Source organism: Zingiber officinale, chromosome 1B (genome assembly GCF_018446385.1).
Source record: "Zingiber officinale cultivar Zhangliang chromosome 1B, Zo_v1.1, whole genome shotgun sequence".
Lineage (NCBI taxonomy): Eukaryota > Viridiplantae > Streptophyta > Magnoliopsida > Zingiberales > Zingiberaceae > Zingiber > Zingiber officinale.
Window position 1 is genome coordinate 170,072,968 of NC_055986.1, and position 7,359 is coordinate 170,080,326.

The window sequence follows — 7,359 nt, forward strand, 5'->3', positions numbered from 1 at the left end:
CAACAGAGATGCGCCGACGCTAGAGCGCAAGGAAGGTCGGCACTGGATCAAATCTGGTGGCCGGTCAGTAGATTTGTGCTGCCGATGAATTAGGGCACGGCGGTGACGCGAAGAGAACACACTGCTCGGAAGGAAGGAGGGCGCCGGAAAGGGGGCGCCGGCTGTCGTCGCTAGGGCAGAGGATGCTAGGGCACAGGGGAGTGTCGGCGACGCCAAATACAAACTAGGGCAGAGGAGTTTGGTCGGTGCTAGGTCGGACCGGTGGCCGGCGGAGGTGGATCGGCGTCGGCGCGCAGATCCGAAGAGGGAAAGGGCGACGCTCAAGTGCCGACTAGGAGAAAACGTCTGCGGCACAGGAGGAGAAGGGATCGGGCGACACGGCTCGGAAGAGAGGGGAAGATCGGGCTCAGAGAAGAGGAGGAGGCGGCCGGTATCGGCGCAGAGGAGGTTAGGGCACGACGTCGGGGAAAATGGCTCTGCACGCGCGCGGGGAGGGAAGAAAAGGAATGGCACAGTAACGGGGAAGAAAAGAAATTAAATAAGAAAAAAGGGAAAAGAAAATAAATAAATAAATAAATAAATCTTTTCCTCGCTTAAAACGGGGTAGCCTAAACAGGCTTTTCCAGGCCCCTTTTTATCCCCGTTAACTCGTCCATACGAGCTCCGAAAAATTCTCGAAAATTTTCCAAAAATTCAGGAAAATTCCTTATCATTATCTTCCCTTTTTCGGTATTTTACATTCTCCCCCACTAATAAAAATTTGATCCTCAAATTTCGTTATCTACCATCAGCAAGTACTAACAACATATATAAAGTATAAATGTTGAACGGTAAATTAAATCACATAGCTCAAGTGAAAAGATGGGGGTATCGAGCTCGGATAGTATCCTCGAGCTCCCAAGTAGCCTCCTCGTCCAAATGATGCTTCCATCCGACTTTAACCAGCCGGATAGTCTTGTTCCGCAACTGACGCTCTTTCCGGTCCAGAATCCATACCGGAATCTTCTCATAAGTGACGTCAGGCTGAACCGGAACTGAGATATCTGTCAGCACATGTGTCGGGTCGAGTACGTATCTTCTCAGCATAGATACGTGGAATACATCGTGCACACCTGCCAGGGACAGTGGTAGTGCCAGCCGGTAAGCTACTGCTTCAATCCTCTCCAGGATCTGGAAAGGGCCAACGTATCGCGGAGCTAGCTTACCTCTGAGGCCAAATCTCTTCACCCCTTTCGTGGGTGAAACTCGTAGAAATACATGGTCGCCTGTAGAGAACTCTAAGGGTCTGCGTCTCCGATCTGCATAACTCTTCTGGAGATCCTGCGCCTCTGACATCCTCCGTCTGATAGTACGGACCAACTCTGCGTCATGCTGAGCTCTATGAGGTCCCAACAGCTGGGCCTCCCCAACCTCATCCCAGAGGGTGGGTGTCCGACAAGGCCTACCATACAACGCTTCAAACGGTGCCATCGGGATAGCCGAATGAAAGCTGTTGTTGTAGGCAAACTCTACCAATGGCAAATGGTCCTCCCAACTGACTCCAAAATCTAGTACACAAGATCTCAGCAAGTCCTCTAGAGTCTGAATAGTCCGCTCTGACTGTCCATCTGTCTATGGATGGAAAGCTGTACTAAATCAGAGCTGAGTGCCCAAGGCCTGCTGCAGACTCTGCCAGAAATGAGACGTGAACCGGGGGTCTCTGTCGGAAATGATAGTCAAAGGGATACCATGTAATCTGATGATCTCCCGACAATATAGATCTGCTAATCGATCCAGGGAATCTGTCCTCCGGATCGCTAAAAAGTGCGCGGATTTGGTTAATCGATCAACGATTATCCAAATCGCGTCATGGCCTCGTCGTGTCCTCGGAAAACCCACCACAAAGTCCATAGTAATATGTTCCCATTTCCACTCAGGAATAGGAATCCGCTGAAGTAGGTCGGCAGGTCTCTGATGCTCAGCCTTCACCTGCTGACAGACAAGACATATAGCTACAAATTCCGCGATGTCTTTCTTCATACCGTTCCACCAGTAAGAATGCCTCAAATCTCGATACATGCGGGTCCCGCCTGGATGGATCGTAAATCGAGAGCGATGAGCCTCCTGAAGTAGCTCTTGTAAGACCGGATGAGACTGAGGTACGCATAATCTGCCTCGGAAGTATATAATACCCTCCTCGTCTCGTGTGAACTCGGTCTGCTGCCCGAAAGCTATCTGACTGCCAATGAACTGCAAATGTTGATCACCAGCCTGGGCCTCTCGGATCCTTATTCTGATCGACGACTGAGCAACCATGGTAACTAGAATACCCTGCTCTGTATGTCCCTACTCCTCAAGGTCTAACTCGGAGAAACCCTGAACCAAGTCTGTAACTGAAACTCGGTGGCAAGCCAAAGTCCCTCTGGACTTCCTGCTGAGTGCATCGGCAACCACATTAGCTTTCCCCGGGTGATAGCTAATGGTACAATCATAATCCTTCAAGAATTCCATCCATTTCCTTTGTCGGAGATTAAGTTCCTTCTGGGTGAAAATATATTTGAGACTCTTTTGATCAGTGAGAATCTCAAATGTAATGTCGTATAAATAATGCCGCCCATGCTTCAGAGCAAAGATGATGGCAGCTAACTCCAGATCATGAACTGGGTAGTTCTTCTCATGCTCCTTCAATTGTCGAGAAGCATAAGAGACTACTCTGCCGTGCTGCATCAGAACAACACCCAAATCCTGAAGAGACGCGTCGGTGTAGAGTACAAATCCATCCTCTCCAGAAGGTAAAACCAAAACTGGAGCCGACACTAATCTCCGCTTCAGCTCCTGAAAGCTGGTCTCGTAATCCTCGGACCACGTGAACTTCACGCCTTTCCTGGTCAGGCGTGTCAGTGGCATAGCTATGCAGGAGAAACTCTTGACGAAAGGTCTGTAATATCTTGCCAGTCTCAAGGACTGCGGATCTCCTGCACTGATTCCGACTGCTCCCAATGGTAACAACCTCTATCTCCTATGGAACCACGGTATACTCCTACTGGTGACCGTGTGTCCCAAACATCTCACATAAGACAATCCAAATACGCACTACTGATCTTCACATATAGATGTTCTCATCGAAACATCTCTAGAACTATGCAAAGATGGTGTACGTGACTCACCCCGGATCTGAAATAGATCACAACATTGTCTACAAAGACAATGGAAACCGATCCAACATCCCAGGAATACCAAATCATCGAGTCTATGATAACATCTAGGGCACTATTAGCCTAAATGATAAAACCAAGAACTTATAATGTCCATAAATCAGACATTCTTAACCATAAGATCCCCGACAACAAGTCAGGAAATCTGATCACCAACGATATAAATCACCAAAGAATAGATCCTCCAGTGTGAGAGCAACACTCCATCACACGAAATACCACATATGTGGGAGCAACGCTCTACCACAAGAAATCCTCCATATGTGGGAGCAACGCTCCACCACAAATAATCTGAAATATATATCTATAATATATATATGGGAGCAATACTCCACTACAAGCAATCCATAATATGTGGGAGCAACGCTCCACCACAAATGATCCATAACATATGGGAGCAACGCTCCACCACAACAATACATAAGTGCCCAAGGCACCTAACTATCCAGCTAGAGACTGCACGAGATCTCTCTACTACAGATCACTGTGGGTAGCCTAGGGTATAACAACCCAGTAAGCAAATCAAATCCATAGTCAACTCTATCATCACCCTAGTGGGTCAGTCACCCACTAATAGGAGAATTAGTTGACAGGGTAATACCACAAATGTCATAATGTAGACATTCAACATTCTACATTCAACATAGGTAGAATCATCATGATGCTGCCAACCATACACCTGGCACACATGCACACACAACATATGTATGATCGACATAATCCTCCAATTAGTACACACCAAACATACTCACAACAAAGGTATAAACCATCGTGATACCTCCAACAATGCATACCGAACCCGTGTACGCATATCAATATTGGTATAATCGACAATACACCTCAAACAACACTCACATGACATATATACACCTATGTCAAGAGTATAATCAACATAATACTTCCAACAAATCATAATCGACACGAGTGTACACACAGAACAATCATATAATGAACAAGATACCTCGAATATTACACCAAACACATCTGCACATATCACAACTCAGATTAAGTCGATAAGATACCTCCAATAAAACACTCAAACACATGTGCACATTTCACAACATAGATTTAATCGACAAAATACCTCCAATAAATCAATCAGACCACTCGGGTATAATCTACTAGAAACCCACAACAATCATAACTAGAAAAGTATACACCCACTACATGCAATTAGACCGTCCATCATAACACTCCTACAACACATAACAATCATATGTACCCACCACATAGATATGCAAAATCAGCATATTTAATACAATCAACCTTGCATTCTGAAATGGCAGGGTCACCTTCTAAGTTATCCAACTAAGTACATACAGTCAAAAATTAAAGTCCACATGGAATAGGATACATCGATCCTCTATAGACTGACCGAAATCGACAATGGTATACGGTTAATTTAGTCTTTCCACGTCAGTACAAAACATGTACTCAAATGTGCTCTGGATACCAACCTAAGCACAAATAACCCAAAGATCGCCTCTTGTGTTTGGAATTCTTACAAAAAGAAATAACTAGCATGATATGGAAAACAATTACTAATTATACATTTTCTTTGTAAACTAATAACCTCGAGATCTTCTGTCGTATTCCTTGCCTCGCCTTGGACGTCGTGTGGGCGACGATCCTCCAAGATGAACACCACCCAAAAGCTTTCTTCCTCTTCCTCTAAAATCCGGCCACCACCACCACCAAGGAGAAGAGAGCAAAGGGAAAGGGAGAAGAGAGAGGGCCGACCACACCAAGAGAGACTCCTCCAAGAGAATAAGAATTGTATCTCATGAAGCCTCCTTACCCCTTCTTTTATAATACTTTCCCAAGGCAAATAAGGGAAGACTTTTTACAAAAATTAAAATCTTCCTCTAGTTTTTCCTTTTCCCTTTTTATTTTCCTTTTCTTTCCTCTTGATTGAATCAATCATCAAAAATTAATTCATGATTTTATTTTTCTAAATTTGGCTGGCCACATTGCTTGGGCACCAAGCAAGGGTGGCCGACCCCCTTAAAGAGGAAGGAAATATATTTTTTTATAAAATTTTACAAGAAGAAAAACTCTTATAAAATTTTACAAGCTCTCTTTCCTAAAGTAGGAGTTAAAAAAGGAAAGTTCTAAAAAATTAAAATCATGTTTTAAAATTTAAAACTTCTCTTATAAAATTTCCTTTTTTAACATGGTGATAGAAAATTTAAATTTTAAAACTCCTCTTCCTTTTTTTCTAAACCATGAGGATGATTAAAAAAGGAAAGTTTTAAAATCTTTAAACTTTCTTTTAAAACATGTGGCCTAATTCAAATAAAATCTCTTTTTTAAAACTTATAGTTTTCTACAAAGAGAAGATTTTAAAAATTCAAAACAACCTTCCTTGTTTGATTAATGTGGTCGGCCCCTACTAGTTTGTTCATCAAACAATAGGGTCGACCCCCATGGAAGAGGATGTGGCCGGCCCTTGCTTGGTCACCAAGCATTGGACCGGCCCCCTTCTTGGACACCAAGATGGACTTATATTTGAATGGACTTGAGGCTTTAATGAGGCTACGACAGGGACCTAGAGGAGAAATTGGTTTTGGCCTTCCGATGAGCTTGAGTATCCCGTGCTCGCCCCGAACATACAACTCAAGTTCATCGATAATAACTCATTCCACTAAAGAGTTATTATCGCACTACTGCACCAATCCCAAATTACATTATGGGCTCTTTCTTATCATGAGTGTGTTAGTCTCCCTGTGTTTAAGATAACGAATGTCCACTAATTAAGTAACTTACTGACAACTCACTTAATTAATATCTAGCTCCAAGAGTAGTACCACTCAACTTCATTGTCATGTCGGACTAAGTCCACCTGCAGGGTTTAACATGGCAATCCTTATAAACTCCTCTTGGGGACATTCTCAAGCTAGATAACTAGGACACAGATTCCTTCTATAATCAACAACACACACTATAAGTAATATCATTTCCCAACTTATCGGACATATTGATTTATCGAGCTAAACCTCACCCTTTGATAAGTCAAAGAAATAAATATTAAATATATGTGCTTGTTATTATATTAGGATTAAGAGCACACACTTCCATAATAACTAAGGTCTAGTTCTTTTATTAAGTCAGTACAAAAAGAACTTACCTAAAATGGTCCTACTCAATACACTTAGAGTGTACTAGTGTAATTTATTAATCAAGATAAACTAATACTTAATTACACTACGACTATTCCGATGGTTTGTTCTTTTCCATCTTAGTCATGAGTAGCTATTTATAATTTATAAAGAACCGACAACATGATCTTCTGTGTGTGACACCACACACCATGTTGTCTACTATATAAATTAGTTGAACAATTATATTTAACAAATAAATATAGATATTAACCAATGTGATTCTTTTATTTCAATAAATAAATATTTATAAAAGCTAGGCTTTTAGTATACACTCTAACAGTTCTTGAGATTGATTGTCTTCTTCGTCACTTGCTCCCCCTAGATTAGTGTTTCCTTTAACAAAGTCAATTGGTTGAATATGAGTTTATTCTAGATTGGATTCTTTAAATTTTACATTTGTGGTTTGTTCAATTCTTAGTGTACTCTTGTTATATACTCTGTACCCTCTACTATTTAATGAGTAGCCCACAAAAATTCTATTTTTTTACTTTTGAGGTAAATTTTTCTAAGTGTTCTCTTGTATTTAATATATAAGCTGGTAACCCAAATACTTTAAAATATTTAATATTAAGTTGTTTATTAAAATAGAGTTCAAATGAGGTCTTATTATAAGTTTTATTTATTGTGGTTCTATTTTGTACATAGCAAGTTGTGCTAACAGCTTCTGTCCAAAAATATTTTGGAAGTTTGTACTCATTTAGCATTGTCTTGGAGGCTTCAAGTAGAGTTTTATTCTTTTTTTCTACTATTCCATTTTGTTGGGGGGTTTTAGGGCATGAAAATTCGTGATGATAACCATTTTCAAGGTAAAATAGGTTAAAGTTATGATTCTTAAATTCACCTCCGTAATCACTTCTGATTCTTTTGATTTTCTGATCTTTTTCATTTTCAGTTTGTTTGCAAAATTTATTCAACACTTCAAACGTTTTATCTTTATGTTTTAGGAATTTTACCCAGGTAAATCTTAAGTAATCATCTATTATTACTAGGCAATAGAGACCCCC